Source organism: Amia ocellicauda, chromosome 7, assembly GCF_036373705.1.
Source record: "Amia ocellicauda isolate fAmiCal2 chromosome 7, fAmiCal2.hap1, whole genome shotgun sequence".
NCBI lineage: Eukaryota > Metazoa > Chordata > Actinopteri > Amiiformes > Amiidae > Amia > Amia ocellicauda.
The window spans coordinates 26,479,396-26,496,011 of NC_089856.1; the positions used below are offsets into that span (position 1 = coordinate 26,479,396).

The window sequence follows — 16,616 nt, forward strand, 5'->3', positions numbered from 1 at the left end:
GCACCGCATCAAAGGGACGATGGACAGGGCCATGTACCGTCAAATCTTGGGTGAAAACCTCCTTCCCTCAGCCAGGGCATTGAAAATGGGTCGTGGATGGGTATTCCAGCATGACAATGACCCAAAACACACAGCCAAGGCAACAAAGGAGTGGCTCAAGAAGAAGCACATTTAGGTCCTGGAGTGGCCTAGCCCGTCTCCAGACCTTAATCCCATAGAAAATCTGTGGAGGGAGCTGAAGATTCGAGTTGCCAAACATCAGCCTCGAAACCTTAATGACTTGGAGAGGATCTGCAAAGAGGAGTGAGACAAAATCCCTCCTGAGATGTGTGCAAACCTGGTGGCCAACTACAAGAAACGTCTGACCTCTGTGATTGCCAACAAGGGTTTTGCCATGAAGTACTAAGTCGAAGGGGTCAAATACTTATTTCCCTCATTAACATGCAAATCAATTTATACGTTTTTTTAAATGCATTTTTCTGGATTTTTTTGTTGTTATTCTATCTCTCACTGTTAAAATACACCTACCATTAAAATTATAGACTGATCATTTCTTTGTCAGTGGGCAAACGTACAAAATCAGCAGGGGATCAAATACTTTTTTCCCCCACTCTATAAAGTCATTATTTTTCCTTTATATACTATCTACACCTACAAGGACTGGTCTGTACAATTCTGATACCACAGGTGAGTGACAAAGCAAGAATATATCAAAATGACCCTTATTACACATCATGGAATTGGTGGCTATTAAAACACAAATTCCACAAATGAGCAGCACATTAAATGCAAATGTAATGTAAATGAAACCTTGAAACACAATATCTATCATAAAATCTGTATTATGGAATTCAGTATCACTTGCTCTGGAGGGATGAAGGGGGACAGATGATTACTGAACTGGGATGAGTCTGATGGCATGATGGCTTTGATGAAATAGTGCTTTTTTGGGTGTGTCTGATTCAAGTATCATCTTGACTATAATATGAAAGAAAACTTTACATACTTTATACTCAAAGGTGATTAGTATTTTTTTGCAAGATGATGGTGTACAATATAGATATTTGAACTACTTCTGTTCTTCTTGCTCAGTGAATAACGCAGTGAATTCCGTCATATAAGGAAGGACCATTTTACACACTTTGTTGATGGGCGGATCTGCGGTTAAAGAGGAAGCGGCTGTGACAGTTCAGCGCCTACTACCCCCATACTGACTGTGCTCAAGCGCAGGGCATTGAGGATTACTTTTTTCGGCTTTAAGGAGGTACATATATTTATATTTTATAAAAGCGGGTTTCCATTATGATTTTAATGTTGTTTGTGTATCATGCTGAATGGAAGCTACATATGGTGACGTGCAAATGGAGAACTTGAACGCGTTTGAGGCGAATCTGCTGAACAGGTTCAACGTTGTGTTATTGAGAGGGGGTAAATGACTAAGGCACTTTATTTGCAAGTTTAAATGTTAAGTTCTTTGACAATTACATATAAACGACAGGCGATGACAAAAACATTTGCGTTTTCTTTGGTGTGGGGGGGGGGACGGGACAAAGAATGTTGGAACTCCAACTTCCATTCAAGGCATGAGTAATTAATGGACACACCATTCAACTAATGTGAAAACTTGCTTTGAATTGTTTTATTATACGTTTGCGGTTCATCTGTAACTTTGAAAACGGTTGAGGTTTTGTCTGTATCTATTGTTGTCCTTGTTCCTTTCAAAGAGTTTTGTCCCCTTTATTTTTTTTAATATGTAGCCTACATGGGGTTTGGTTACCATCAGCCTGTAATTAGATCAATATTGTCCATTTGTCAACGTGCAGTTGTGCCTAGACTAAATATACTGCGAGAGACTGAATTAAATGACATAGTGAATACGACTGGAAATTATTAAATGTTGTATATGGAAGCATGGCATTGCGACTGGTCCTGGTCTGCTATTTTGCTACATTTAGGAATTTGAATAATTGTTTTCAGGACAAACTTTAAATATTACAATGAAGAGAAAGTGGTTGTTCATTGCTCATTTGTGAACTAAATAATAATGTGTAAATGGCTCTCAGTCTCACATTTGTCATGCAATAGCAATTCACCTTTCTAGTTTTGTGCAGTTTTATTGTTGTGTGGAAATGGTCAATCTGTATTATTTGAATGGGGCAGGTCCTTGTTGACTTTGTGGGTAGGTGTAAATATCAGCTCTTGAGCTAATATTGAAATTGTATCACGGATGTATAAATAGATGACTCGCTTCTTTTTATTGCTGGACACAAAAGCTTCAGCTGAATCTCCCAGTATTGCAAATGAAAGCTGATCAGGTGTACAGTGGTGACAATTCTGGTCTAAGCAGTTAAACATGTCAATTAACTTAATTTAAATGCTAAACTAGTGGGAGTATTCCTACTTCAGGTAGCTGTTGAAGGTTTTCTCCCAACAACAACACCCTAACCCTACTGGGCTTTGTCAACGTGCCTTGTGCAGTAAGTACTAATGCATAGTTGTGTGAATTGAAGTCACCAGATCATGTTCCATGCAGAAAGTGAATTCTCATCTGATTCAGCTGATTCACGCACACACACAAGAACATACAGAGCTTTAATGTGGTTTTGGACAGTAGTTTTTCTAGATGTCTAGTAAACATTGCAGTTAAACACCACCTTTTCTCTTTTTAAAATCAAACTCGAGAAACTTTTCTTGGAATAGCTGGAAACATGAACCTATTCAGTGCACAATGAAAGAACAGTTTTGTAATACTGTATCCAAGTAGTCTTGAAAATGAAACCGCGGACGATAGTTTGCCTAGATCTGAGAACTGCAATTTCCTGCATTTCATCAGTGTTGCTTGTACATGCCACCTACTCTCTCCGAGATGAAAATATGTTAAATTTAACACGGAGAAGTAGAATGCAGAAGTCCAGATATGGTTGCCATTTTTGCTAATAAAACATCTCTCAAAATCTCATGTCATGGCAAGTTGCAAAAACAAGTTGAATACATGTAGTAGTAATAGTATTGTGGGAAATGAGAACTCAAAAGTTAAATAAACAAAGTATAGAACCGTTTATTCACAGATTAATTTGGTAATTTAGTTGATCTTTTATGTGTTTTTTGCATTGGAAGCAAGAAACCCCTATGGGGAGTATAATCCTTCCACCATAATTGTGTTTACACCCATTCAAGGCAGTTGTTTTCTAATGGGGTCTATGAACAGTGTGATCTAAAAAGAACCAGTAGTTATTTTTGCTTTTCAGTGCTCACATCTATCCATTTTTAATAACTGCTTTATCTAGAACAGGGATTTTTGTCAGTTTTAAGTCCATCACTCTCTTTTCAACTTTGGAGAAGGACTGAATTTTGTCTGATCTACAGTTGCAGAAGAAATGCCTTCATCCAAATCTTTGTGTTGGAATCCTACTATGGGACCATACAATGTTTTTTTCAGTAGTCTCAAGTGATGTCCGAAATCTACTTTATCGAAGCTTCGTGTGTTAAAAGTGAGTGCAGTGCTTAATGAGTATTATTTGAGAAATGTGCCTGGAATACGAACATGTATTATGATTCAGTCAATGAGGAACTATACTATAGAGGCATGTAACTGAAATAATACAATAATAAATGAGACCAAGATGCACGGAGTTCTACAGAGAAACAAAATAAAGATAATGCAGTATGGCCATTTCAGTGTGTTTGAGTAACAAGGACTAAATTGAAGCTGGTTCTGCTCTTTGGCAATATAACAGTGTAATGTTGTCACTGCAATGCTGCCAATGGTGTCAGCATTACTGTGATAAGAGTTTATAAAAAGGAAAAGAGGAGTGGGAAAAAAAAAAAAAAAAGAGATCTCCGGATGCAAAATGGTCTCGCTCAGTAATTTATAAACTAGGAAATCTTGATTTAATTGGTCCAGTTAAGCCAATAATTAGTTGAATTAAATAGATTATAGATCAGGTGGACATTCTGAAGACACTTTGACCCTCCAGGGTTAGACTGATATTTTTTCTGTGTACAGCCTGAAAAGGGGAATTTTCCAAAGCTGGTCCTAAGATGTAAACCTAATGCAAAAAATGAATAACCATAACGTATTTTGAGGTGTTTGCAAATCATTATGATGGTTATTTTTAATTTTTATTTTTAAAATCCTGCTAATTCTACTTTCTAAAACTGTGGAACTTGGTGATGTCATCTGTTGGAGACAAGTCATTTACTTATGGGCGTTGATTGTTTTCTTGTGTGAAGATGCGTAGATAAAGTGAGTCATTTTACACAGGTACTCGCACTTTCAAGTATTTACTTAGGGATTCTTGAGACTTCAACAATAGATGTCCAACCATGTCATCAAATTGTTTTATTTGTACATGTTCAGACATGCTTATTTTTAAAACTGGTCTCTCCATTGAAACATTGCTTAATTTCAATCCCAAAATTAAATGTCAATAACAATAATAACTTGCATTACTAAGGTAATGCATTACAAAGTCCACTATAACTATAACTCCTCTAAGTCAGCCAGTAGAAATGGTTTTCACAAAATGCTGTTTTGTGAGCCACAAATTTATTATTTATAATGTTTCATTTTTTACTTATTTTTATGTAAATAACAGTTTAACAAAACCAAAATATTAATAACAAACATCTGTTTAACCATTCAAATATGAAAAAGTCGAATATTGTAAAGATGTCTGTGGCAATTACGGTTGCCAGCCGGACTGTATTTTACTGGAGAGTCCGGTATTTTTACACTACAAGGCCAACAGTATGTGCACACCCCTTCTAATTAGTGGATTTGGCTATTTCAGCCAAACCCATTGCTGACGGTTGTATACAGTGGCTCTCAAAAGTATTCACCCCCTTGGACTTTTCCACATTTCATTGTTACAACATGAAATCAGAATGCCAATGCCAAACATCCGCTAGAGTGGTGTAAAGTTTGTCGCCATTGGACTCTGCAGCAGTGGAAACGTGATCTCTAGTGATGAATCATACTTCACCATCTGGCAGTCCGATGGACGCGTCTGGGTTTGGTGGATGCCAGGAGAACACTACCTGCCTGAATGCATAGTACTAACTGTATAGTTTGGAGGAGGAATAATGTTTTTCATAGTTCAGGCCCCTCAGTTCCACCGAAGGAAATCTTAACGCTACAGCATACAATGACATTCGAGACGATTTTGGGCAATAGTTTGTTTAGGCCCTTTCCTGTTTCCTTTGCAATGCCCCCATGCACACAGTGAGGTCCATATAGAAATGGTTTGTCAAGATCGGTGGGGAAGAACTTGACTGGCTTGCACAGAGCCCAGACCTCAACCCCATCGAACACCTTTGGGATGAACTGGAACACTGACTGTGAGCCAGGCCTGATCGCCCAACATCAGTGCCTGACCTCAATAATGCTCTTGTGGCTGAATGGAAGCAAATTCCCACAGCAGTGTTCCAACATCTAGTGGAAAGGCTGTTATTGCATTAAAGGGGGGACCATGATTTTGTAATGAGATGTTAGACGAGCAGGTGTCTACATACTTTTGGCCATATAGTGTATGTACTTTGACCCCATGCCCAGAATTTTTGGAAGATGTCCGGCTATTTTAAGTAATGTAATCTATTATATATGTCATTTAACATGTTTTCAGTGTACAATTTGCCCTCAACCTCCACCCGTCGTCGTCAAATTGCCAGCACCCCCTCTCGGTTGACATTTCGCCAATGCCCCCACTGTCATAAAAAGTATTTTTGTATCTTAAAAGTGGCAACCCTAGTGGCAAATAATGCTTCATTCCTCCTGAAAAGTGATTAAATTTAAAAGCTATTCCATCATGTATACTTGCATGCCTTTGGTATGTCATTGAATAAAGCAAAGAAGTGGTGAAAAGAGATGAATTATTGCTCATTCTACAAAGATATTGTAAAATGTCCTGGACACATTTGTTGGTACCCCTTAGAAAAGATAATGCATAATTGGATTATAGTGATATTCCAAACTAATCAGTTTCTTTAATTAGTATCACACATGTCTCCAATCTTGTAATCAGTCATTCAGCCTAATTAAATGGAGGAAAGTAGTCACTGTGCCATTTGGTATCATTGTGTGCACCACACTGAACATGGACCAGGGCAAGCAAAGGATAGAGTTGTCTGAGGAGATCAGAAAGAAAATAATAAATAAGCATGGTAAAGGTAAAGGCTACAAGACCATCTCCAAGCAGCTTGATGGTCCTGTGACAACAGTTGCAAATATTAAGAAGTTTAAGGTCCATGGAACTGTAGCCAACCTCCCTGGGCGTGGCCGCAAGAGGAAAATCGAACCCAGATTGAACACCATACCTACAGTGAAACATAGAGGAGGCTCAATTATGTTTTGGGGCTGCTTTGCCGCGCCTGGCACAGGGTGCCTTGAATCTGTGCAGGGCACAATGGAGTGAAACGTACTGCCCAGTGTCAGAAAGCTCTGTCTCAGTCGCAGGTCATGGGTCCTCCAACAGGATAATGAGCCAAAACACACATCTAACAGCACCTAAGAATGGATAAGAATAAAACATTGTTCTGAAGTGGCCTTCTATGATTCCTGATCTGAATCCTACTGAACATCTATGGAAAGAGCTGAAACTTGCAGTCTGGAGAAGGCACCCATCAAACCTGAGACAGCTGGAGCAGTTTACTCAAGAAGAGTGGGCCACACTACCTGTTAACAGGTGTAGAAGTCTCATTGAGAGCTACAGAAAACGTTTGATTGCAGTGATTGCCTCTAAAGGTTGTGCAGAAAAATATTAGGTTGAGGGTCCCATCATTTTTGTCCATGCCATTTTAATTTGATTTATTATTTACAATATTATGTTGGAAAAACTAAATCAAAAGCAAAGTCTGATTTCTATTAAATATGGAATAAACAATGGTGAATGCCAATTACCTTTGTCCGTTTCAAGTTATTTCAGAGGATATAGTGCATTCTTTGTTTTTAGTGGAGGGGTACCAACACATTTGAGCAGGTCTGTATATAGCCTAGCTGTATCTGTATATGCATGTGTGTTCTATAGCCCCACAATAAATTGTATAAAGCCTAAAATAAATGCAATAGAGTAAAATGTAGGACTTAAATTAACACCTCCCTTTATCTATAGATATTGTGTGAGTGAGGTAGATGTCTTTGTACATTTTCCCGAATAAAAACTAACAAAATATAATATGGAAACTATTCAGTTGTAACTTCCATTGAAACACATCTGTCCACCATTGCTCTGCATTGAATTTGATATTTCTGACTTACGGCCAGTTTCTATGACAACATTGTAAAAGTGGACAGTCCGCATCTTCATGTTCATCTATATAATCATTTTCATGTTAATAATCACGTTCATCTTAATTTTGGCATTGATCACCCTCCATAGCAAATCGTGGTGCACTTGGATTGCTGTGTAGACATTTAAACACAAGGGGGCAGAAGGGATTAATGTATCCCCTTCAGTCAGTTAGCCTTCGTCTGTTGGAAATGGTGTACACAATTCTACGCACGGCAGCCAAAGGGAGTATTTCTATTTTCAAACTGTGCTAGCCAGACTTATGAAAGTATTTCAAAAATGACACGCATGGCTGCAGTGGTATAAGTGGTAACACTATTCCTGGATTATCTCATTAATTGTAAAATGTATCCGTCTGCTACTGCCAGCCCAAGTTGAATTGTCCAGTGTGTAGAAGATTAGTTATTCTTCCCACAGGGGCTTGAAGCTATATCCACAAAAAACGATATGGGTATTTGTATTATTTAAATAGGTTTTATGAAGAATTTGTGATTTTATTTTCTAATGCCATAGCCTGACATTGACACCCTATCACATTGGAAAGATGCTAACCATACAGAAAGGGATGCATTTGACTCTTTGGAGACAGCTACCAGAACTCCAGAATAATAGGTAATTTAAGTTATAAAAATGTAAATGTTTAGAATTACATTTTTAAAATAACCTGCAAAATCTTTAAGCAACTGCCATATGTCTGTAACAGGGGGAAAATAAAATATGAATATTTATTATTCCAACATTCTATGGCTGTTGTGGTGATCTATTAACCAAAATGATCAACAAATAACAACCTAGTTTGAGTCACTCCTTATGTGTTTAACCTTGTCATGTGAATATAGATTATCTTGCTAAAATCAATCAATTTTTTTATCAATCAATTTTTTGTTGTATAGCGCCCTTCGCAGGGTAGCCACAGAGTGCTTCACAGACTGGTAAACATACAACAAACGTACAGCAAAATAAAATGCATAAATATAATAAAATATAGACCTGTAAAACATTTTACATGATCTAGAATAAAGTGAGTGAACATTTAAGTAAATAAACCATTTAGGTACGGAGGAGAGAAAAACAAAAAACTCCTATGGATGGCATGTAGGAGAAAATGAATCTCTGGGGGTCCACGGCTTAGGGCCTAGGCCTAATGGTTGCCTCCCTTCCAGGCAGTATAGTTATTACAGCAGCAAGGAGATCAGAAAGTTCTTTATCGGTGCTCTTCCCTCTGGAGGAGGCCTCTCGCTGGCCATTGGGGGTGGGGGGTTAAAATGTCTTACCTGCCCTTTAACTTTTTGCTCGGAGTTTGGTTTCTTAATCATTTGCATTCATGGTCAGGGTGGAGATAAATTCCATTAATATTTGCAGAGTTATTGATCTCTGAGAGTGAATAATCTAAAACTATCTTAACTAAGAAAACATGCTGAAGATTGTTGTTGCCCTCGGTATGTTACAATTGTAATCAGTGTTATACTATATTTCTATAAAGGGTTTTAAATGTGTCACTATGCATATAAGTTTAAAAGGTGCATGCTTATAAAAGCTGAAAACAACTTGTAAGTAGTAACATTTCGGAGAACAAAGTCTGAGCTACAGGATACATTTTGGTAAGAAATGTTGCCTTGCCAACTCTGATTGACAGCAAAACTTGGCTGTGAGCTGTTAACTCAATGACACAAATTTCAGTTGACAAGAATAGGTCACCACTCTATTTTCAGCAAATCATTTGACAATTTTCCGTATGTCCATGTGTGTTTGGGTCACGATTATGCATTTGTTTTGGGGAAATAAGTTGGAAGTTTACAGACAAATTGATACAAGGAGATGAATTGCATTTTATTCATCAATTTTGTTTTTTAAATGTATGCAATGCTTATGAGATCTTAGATGTGAAGAAACTGCAATAACTAAAAGAATTTAAGGAACACATCCAGCAGTGGTGAGAAGGAAACTGGGGATATGCCCTGTGATGTTTTCTGCAGCACATCTACTCTTTAGTTCAGTCTTTTCAAAATTAGTCTCCTTACTTTAGCAGCTGCTGAAACGTATTACAAGCAGGAACTTTCTTGAAATGTTTTAAGTATTTTCTTCTCCTACCATCTTCACACTGAGCTAAAATGTAAAGATCTTTAATTTCATAGTTTTAGTAGCCATTTTCAAAGGGGAACTTTTTGCAGCATATTTTATAAGTATTGATCTACCACCGATCAAATAAAATAATAAAAATATCACTTCCCCACTGAAAGTTCTTTTGAAGATGTTTAGGTGGGAATACTGCAGGCCTGTTATGATTGTTCTTCTGCAGATGTGAAAACCAAACCGTTTTCACACTGGATGCTGAAATTGGTTACATGTTTGTTTTGTGAACGTTTTGAAATTGAAGAGTACAGAGTACTCCTTACAGCTGGTATGAATTGAATATTGAAATTCAAACTAAAATTTCTCCCTATTGATGTGAGAAACTTTTCGCAAGAAAGCATATGGGAAGATGTGTGTGGCACAGATGGGCCAAGGTGCACCTTGGAGAGTGGAAATGGTATTGGTTCACAGAAATGGAAGGCAGATGATTCTCAAAAAGTCTGACCAGCTCCTATCTGTGTGTCTTACCCACTTTTAACATCCAGAAATACATACAGAAATACAACTTTGAGTTACACTATACATGCTTCTATTACTTTTTAGGTATGCAAGATAGCCTTGTGTTTTCATTCAACAACGAGATCCAAGAGATGGAGAGAGATGCCAATTATTTTCAACATAGTTGTGTGAACTGTACCCTTTCTTCTATTAAAAATCCCTCTTGAAGCATAATCTGCATTTGAAAGTGCTCCTGAGAAACCAGACATTTAAAAAAAGCTTTGTGCTTTTCTCTTTAGTTGGACTGACTGGAGACTGGAGTTTCTTTCTTTAGATTTGAAAGCTCATCACTTTTTCAGGGGGAAAGGAAATTAAGGAGGCCAGCAGGGTTGTGGGTCAGTACCACAAAAACTTGCGGCTTCATTTTGTGTGTCTGGGATTTCTAGTTTTTTAGCTTAACCTCATTATCCTAACTCTCCGTTCTTTTTTTTTTTTACTATTAATAATATAGTTTCCTTTAATATAATATGTGCTGACATGGGATCGATAGTTATTTTGGGGAATTTAACTTTTCTTCCCTGAGTACTGTACAAGACCTTCGTCTTTTTAAATCTAACAATAAACATCTGCTTTAAAAAGGCACTGTGTTGTACAGAAAAATCAACACAATCCCATAAGATTTCCCTTCAGACATTATAAATTACAGGATATGAACAGAGAAAATGTATATTTAAGGTAATGGCTTTGGCATTGACTGTGCAGATTCCCAGAATACTGCTATAAATCATGACAAAACCATATAAAAATGAGCCAAAACTATTTTATTATATAAAAATGTATTGCATCAGTCTTGAAGGACATTTATCTGAAAGGTTGAATTGACAGATTATTATTTTTAGTTAAACTGAAAACATTTTAGGAGCTGTAACACTTTTCAGTGTGTAGCAAATGCAATGATTAATCTTTGTATTATTATTTATTTCTTAGACACCCTTATCCAGGGAGACTTAAAAAATATAAATAAAATCTATTCTTCCAACTGAATTAGACATCTATTATCTTCAATATATAATTATAGAAACCGTTTTTTTGTACTTTGAACCAGTAATTGTTGTGTTCATTTCAGTGATGTGGTGATCGCAAACTTAATCCCTTCCACAGTGAAACCACACCGTTATAAAGACTTTTAGTCTTGTTTAATATCCAACACAGATCAGTGGTGGCCCATCCCAAGTATTTGATTATCTTCAGGAAATATTTGTGACCGTGAATGCCATTGTAGTTCTCGGCTTATCGCAAAGGGGCTTGATTCCTCAAAAGAGATTTTTGTTTTCGGGGGGTGAATGATGATAAATGATGTTTTTGATTCTGCTGTCTGTGATCGCACATTTTCACCCAGTAATTCTCCGATCCAGAGTTCTGGAGTTAGATGTGGACAAGGCAGAAAATTGAAAGCATAAATGATTAATGGCCTTTGAATTTAGCCAGAACTTTTTTTTATGTGTGTGTGCCTTGAGTCATCCAGACAACAAGCTCTCCATGGTTATATCTTCGATCAAGAGTGCAGTGATATTTCATAAGGTATTTCAATTAGATGGTACAGGGTGATACAGAACTGAAAAGACCTTTGGACTCTAATTTTTTATTTTTTTATTTTATTCCTCTGAAATAAAAAACATTCCTATAATTCTACATTCAAAACTTCTCATGTAGGTTAATCAAAGTGAACAGGACTGTAAAGCAAGTAAATTATGGTTGGAAAAGTTCCAGTATATCACCTTTTCTTTTATTAAATTACAAGACTTTTAAAATGTGTGTATAACCAAATGAACAAATATGAAAGCAGTATTTGTCAACAGAGAAAACCTCTGGACTTGTAAATGGCCAGATATGAACCCTGTGTTCCTTTGAAATGTATTGCATTTTGTTTGTCGGAATGGTAAAAAACTGATTAGATTCACAGTACCTTATGTCTTCCTGTACTATAATTATGCTGTTGCTGTTAATGATTTATAGATTTAAAGGCCTATTCTTGATTTGTTAATGTTACTGCTTTTATGTAGTGCTTTTCTTGTAAAAGGTTGTAGATGGAGAATGTGTATGTCAGTTGCATAATCATTTGGTTTTTCTGGTAAACGAATGGGGGGAAAAACATTTACTTTTTGTTTCTGCTTCCCCTTATGTTTATGGTTCTGTTATGTGAACAGAAAAACCAAGTGGCTGTATTAGTCTAAGATGTGCACAGAAGAAACTGCGGTTTTAAGATTATTCTGGTTGTTCTCAGAATGTTTACACAGGTGGAATGAAGCAAAGATGTCTTCACAAATGACTGAAAGCATTTTAAATGTAACATGAGGTGTGGATCCTCAGAACTGTCCCTGCACTATGCATTGAATTAACTTGTGCAATTGTTTCCTGATTATATACCTTAGATGGCAGCAGCTCCTAGCAGTGATTACAGAAGGTGTTCTACACTGGTCTTTGTCAGTGCTGATAAATTGCAAGTATACGGACAGATCAGTCAAGTCTTATTGATATCCACCTCTGCATGAAATAGTGTTGCAGTTTATACAGGGAAATCAGCAGGAGGCAGCAACATATAATCCTTTTAGAATCTGCTGTCAAAATGTAATTCATTCTGTGACATCATGACCAGCCTCTGTGTGCGTGGAAATACATAAGGAACAGTTAATGGTTTTCTGTTGTCCCAGTTCTATTGGGGCTTGGGTGTATCTTAAAAACCGAAAGCATTTAATAATGGCCAAATTTGGATTTTACTCTCCCTCTAAAATAACCATACATTCCTTTATTAGGGGCTCCTTCACTTGAAGGACAAGTGCTCATTCCAGATTGAAACTGTTATATTAACCAGAGCTGGGTTTTATCTTTCTCGGGAGTGGGGGTAGAGCACAGTGTTACTACAGATAATCCCTCTCCAAAATAACACACAGCATAGTTAAATTTTGGCACTGTGGGTAGAGTATAAACATTCACTGCGATTGCTGCCCTGCTGAAGTTTGAGAGGGAGCCTAGCCTAGGAAGTTGTAGGCTATGAAGTGAAAGAGGAGGAGCAATTTCCCCCTCTCAAAATCCAATAGGTTAAAAAGCACTGACTGACAGGGCCTAGCTAAGAGAAGTCTCTGCCCTAAGGGAGTTGCCCAGTGTATGCACTATTGAAGTCCGTCCCTGTTCCTTGTATCTCCCACACTGCCTGGAGTTTGTGTAAGCTGCATTGGAAAAAATTGCTCTGTTGAAAACTTGAATCAAGTGGAGAATTGAAGTGCACCATGTGGGGCCAGCTACAAGGGGGGTCGCAGGTTAGTTTACCAGCCGCAGCTGGTATTACGGTTTCTATATTTGTTTCAGCTTGAGCAGGGAACTGGTGCTGTGAGAGGCATTGGAGAGCTCTGTGCTGCTATGCATTCCTGGGAACAGTGCAGGTCTTTTGAGTTTTTGGAAGTGTATGCCTTTCACTCTCACTCCAGTGAGAAACTTGTTCTCAGGAGTAGAATGTTGGCTGGGAAAAAGTTTAAAAGACCTGTTACAAACAAACTTTATAGTCATTCTAGTTTTCATACTTTGCAGTGTTTTTTCTGTATTCATTATCCATAAACGCATCTGAAATTACAACAACTTTCAGTTTAGTTTAAGAGATTAATCTTTAATTTTTCTCTGTTGTATATGTAGTTAAAATAACTAACTCATATATTTAATTTTGTTGGAGAAAAAATACTTTTCGAAGTGTAATGTTAGTATAACTAGGATGTGTGCAGTAAATGTGTTTACCATATACCAGTCATGTACAAGTGCATGTGAAATGATTTGTTTAGCATATTTCTATAGAAACTTATACCCTCACACGACGGTCCTTTAAAAATATTAGGCTTATTGTTTTGTTTTCTGGCATTTATTCATGCTTCTGAAAGTTAGTGGGGGAATATGGCTTCTTGTGCTGGCCAGTAATTATTTTCAGGCAGAGAAAATTCAGTGCTGTCTTTAATGACAGGTTCTTCAAAGGGTGTTTGCTTGAGCATGTATGATGTCCACAAGCTAAAAAGACTCTATTGTTCTCTGCTCTTTCCAGTAGGCTTCCTCTGTTATACAGCTGCAATTATAAGCTATACTAATGTATATAGTTCTTAAAATACATACCATAGTTGCTTATTATTGAGACCTAAGACATTTGTATTTTTTAAAATGTTTTTTGTTGGGTGTGAAATGTACAAAAAGTACCAAAGATTTAAGATTGGGACTCACTCCAATGAAAACTGACACTACAAACCATTGTCTTTGGTATCTGTCTATTGTCCCAATACTTTTGATTAATATAGCTTGTATAACCATTCCCAATTTTTTTCTAATTTAATTGTTAAGAGGTCTAAGGGATTTAAATGTAGGTGAGTGAGAGCTGTGGGGCCAACAGCCCCCAGTTAAGCTGAGAGATCTTATAGTTTGGTGCGGCAGTAATCAATAGAGATGTGGTAATTCAAAGGGCCACTCCTTCATCCTACTTTGCAGTGCCAGACTTAATTTAACACCATAGCCATTATAAATCATAAGCACTAAATAACTGAACATGTAGCAGTGAATCAGCAGCAGTAGGGACATAGGTGTTACACCCTCTTATTGTAAAAGGTCAATAAAGGGGCAATTCCAGTTTTAACAGGGATGCATCAGCCTTAGTAGACTGAGTTCTGCTCTCTGTTTCTGCCTTTCACATAAATTGATTATACACCTTGATTTGTAGTGTTCACTGAGGAGTGAAATCTGATTGCCTGTGTGTGTACTGTGACTTTTATGAGTTTCCCAAGAACAATTTTGCAGAATAACATGTGACTTGCATGTTTTACAAACTGTGAAAATCTAGTTTTGACTGCAAAGATTAACTGTGCAAAAAATACTTTTTGCTATCACTGCAGCATGACCAGATGTGGTATTTGGTCTTTGCTCTGTAGAAGATGTTTGGTTTGGTTTGCTCTGAAACAATGATAGGTCAAACTTTCAAAGGCTGTACACTTTTTTTTTTGCCAGATGTATCAAGACATGGGATTTTACTCTAATCTCTCATTCCCAAGAACAAAGCATATGAAGCATATTCTGTATTTTTAGTTTTTTGATAGTCTATCTATATAATTAAAAACATGACAAATATTTCAAAGGCAGATTTCCTATTATAAACCCAAGAGTCCCAATGAGCAGTGTTGCCATTTTTTTTTTTTGGGCCATCTCCTCTTCTGTAACCCCTCAAAAAAACTCCATGGCTGTCATTTGTCATCCATGTATTCCTAATGACCTCCCATGTCCCCATGTCCCATTGCTATGTTTTTGAACAACTTTCTCTTTAATATTTAAGAATCTTAAACCTCAAGGAAGTAATTGTTGCATTGTAGTTGCATTTTCATTCTGCTGGTAAAACAAGTTTATTCATTTCATACAACAGTAATCATCATTTTCTGATGTAACTCCTTTTATTCTGCCAAGGTTTATACTGCAGGGGTGCAATGGGATTCATGCAGCTAAACCCATTTCCTCATGTGCCTGTAATAAAATCTGTATTTTCATAAAGTCTTTATTAAAACGTGTGTTATCTACACAATGCACTGGTATGATAATTTAGTTTTGGAACCTTTTATGGAAGCGTCTACTCCAGAGTCTTCCGTCTGGTCTGAAATAACAAATAGATTATGGCTGCAGTTTTAGTTAATAGTATTAATTCATAGTCTGAGCTCTTGAGTCTTTGCTTCATGTGTAATGCACAAAGGGCTTGATTTTGAAAATGTTTTCCATGGATGTAAACTCCTCGAATTTAAATGGTGTTTGCATATCCCTTCCCAAAGAGAAACCAAACCTGACTTTTGTTGTTAATTTTCCTATTTTCTTGGTCTTTATACCTTATAAATAGCATTGTGAAGCAGCCAAATGACTGAATACAACTGACCCTTCTTATGAAAGGTTAGGCTTGATCTTTTTACAGCTAATTTTATCAAGGTTGTTTATGATGATCCAAACTGCCTAGTACGTTCCGTTTCCCTGCTGTACTGTAGACTAATACTTCAGAAAATGCAAAGCACACAAAACGGTGAAGAAAGTTAATTATTTACCTTTGTTATTTTAACCTCTGAAGTTGTACATAATACAAAAAAAATCATTTTGTAATTACCCTTACACATGGATTTGGCTTGGGTTCTTTAAAGTTCAATAATGCTCATAATACAAAGTTTCCTACAATGTAACATTTACATGAAGAATGTGTCCCAGACTGGCTCAACCAGTAAATACTAATCTGTGAATTCAGGTTAGGTTAGATTACCCAGATTAAACGTTTTATGAATATGGGCTTTGTCAGAGTTGCAAAATGTGATTGGGATTCCTAAAGCAATTTCATATATTTGGTAAGCTTAAAGTTGGCTAAGGCATCCTCCGTATTCAATACCCCTTTTGCTTGCTGCGGTGGGGGATGGGATGAGACTAAGATGCTATGAAAAGATTTCCCTTGTTTCCTAATGCTACATTTAATCTGAAATGTTACAATAAAGACCTTTTAATCTAAACCTTGTGAATTAAGGGGGGTGTTAAAAATTATTTTAATTTTTAATGTTGTTAGCCTTTCAAGTTCAGTGTCTTCACTGAACAGTTTTATGTGGGGGGGAAAAAACAAAACCACTGAAATAAGTTTGCTGGTAAAATTTACCCCATCCTCTGGTCTTCTTGGCCGGCTATCAGTTGACATATTATAAGAGAATGCAAACTAAGAACTGA

At 36.9% G+C, this 16,616-nt stretch overlaps 1 protein-coding gene across 2 annotated transcripts in view; it reads left to right on the top strand.

The window, feature by feature from the left end:
* The first annotated feature begins 1,169 nt into the window (after positions 1-1,169).
* The window catches only part of LOC136753088 (phospholipase D1), a 62,035-nt gene continuing 46,588 nt past the window's right edge, over positions 1,170-16,616 (top strand). Inside the window, exon 1 of one of the 2 annotated variants that reach the window (XM_066708916.1) lies at positions 1,170-1,264. The gene's annotated coding sequence lies outside the window, so the exon portion shown is untranslated. Of the gene's footprint in view, positions 1,265-13,038; positions 13,175-16,616 lie in introns of those variants that run through there. The other variant, XM_066708915.1, reaches the window with a different exon arrangement.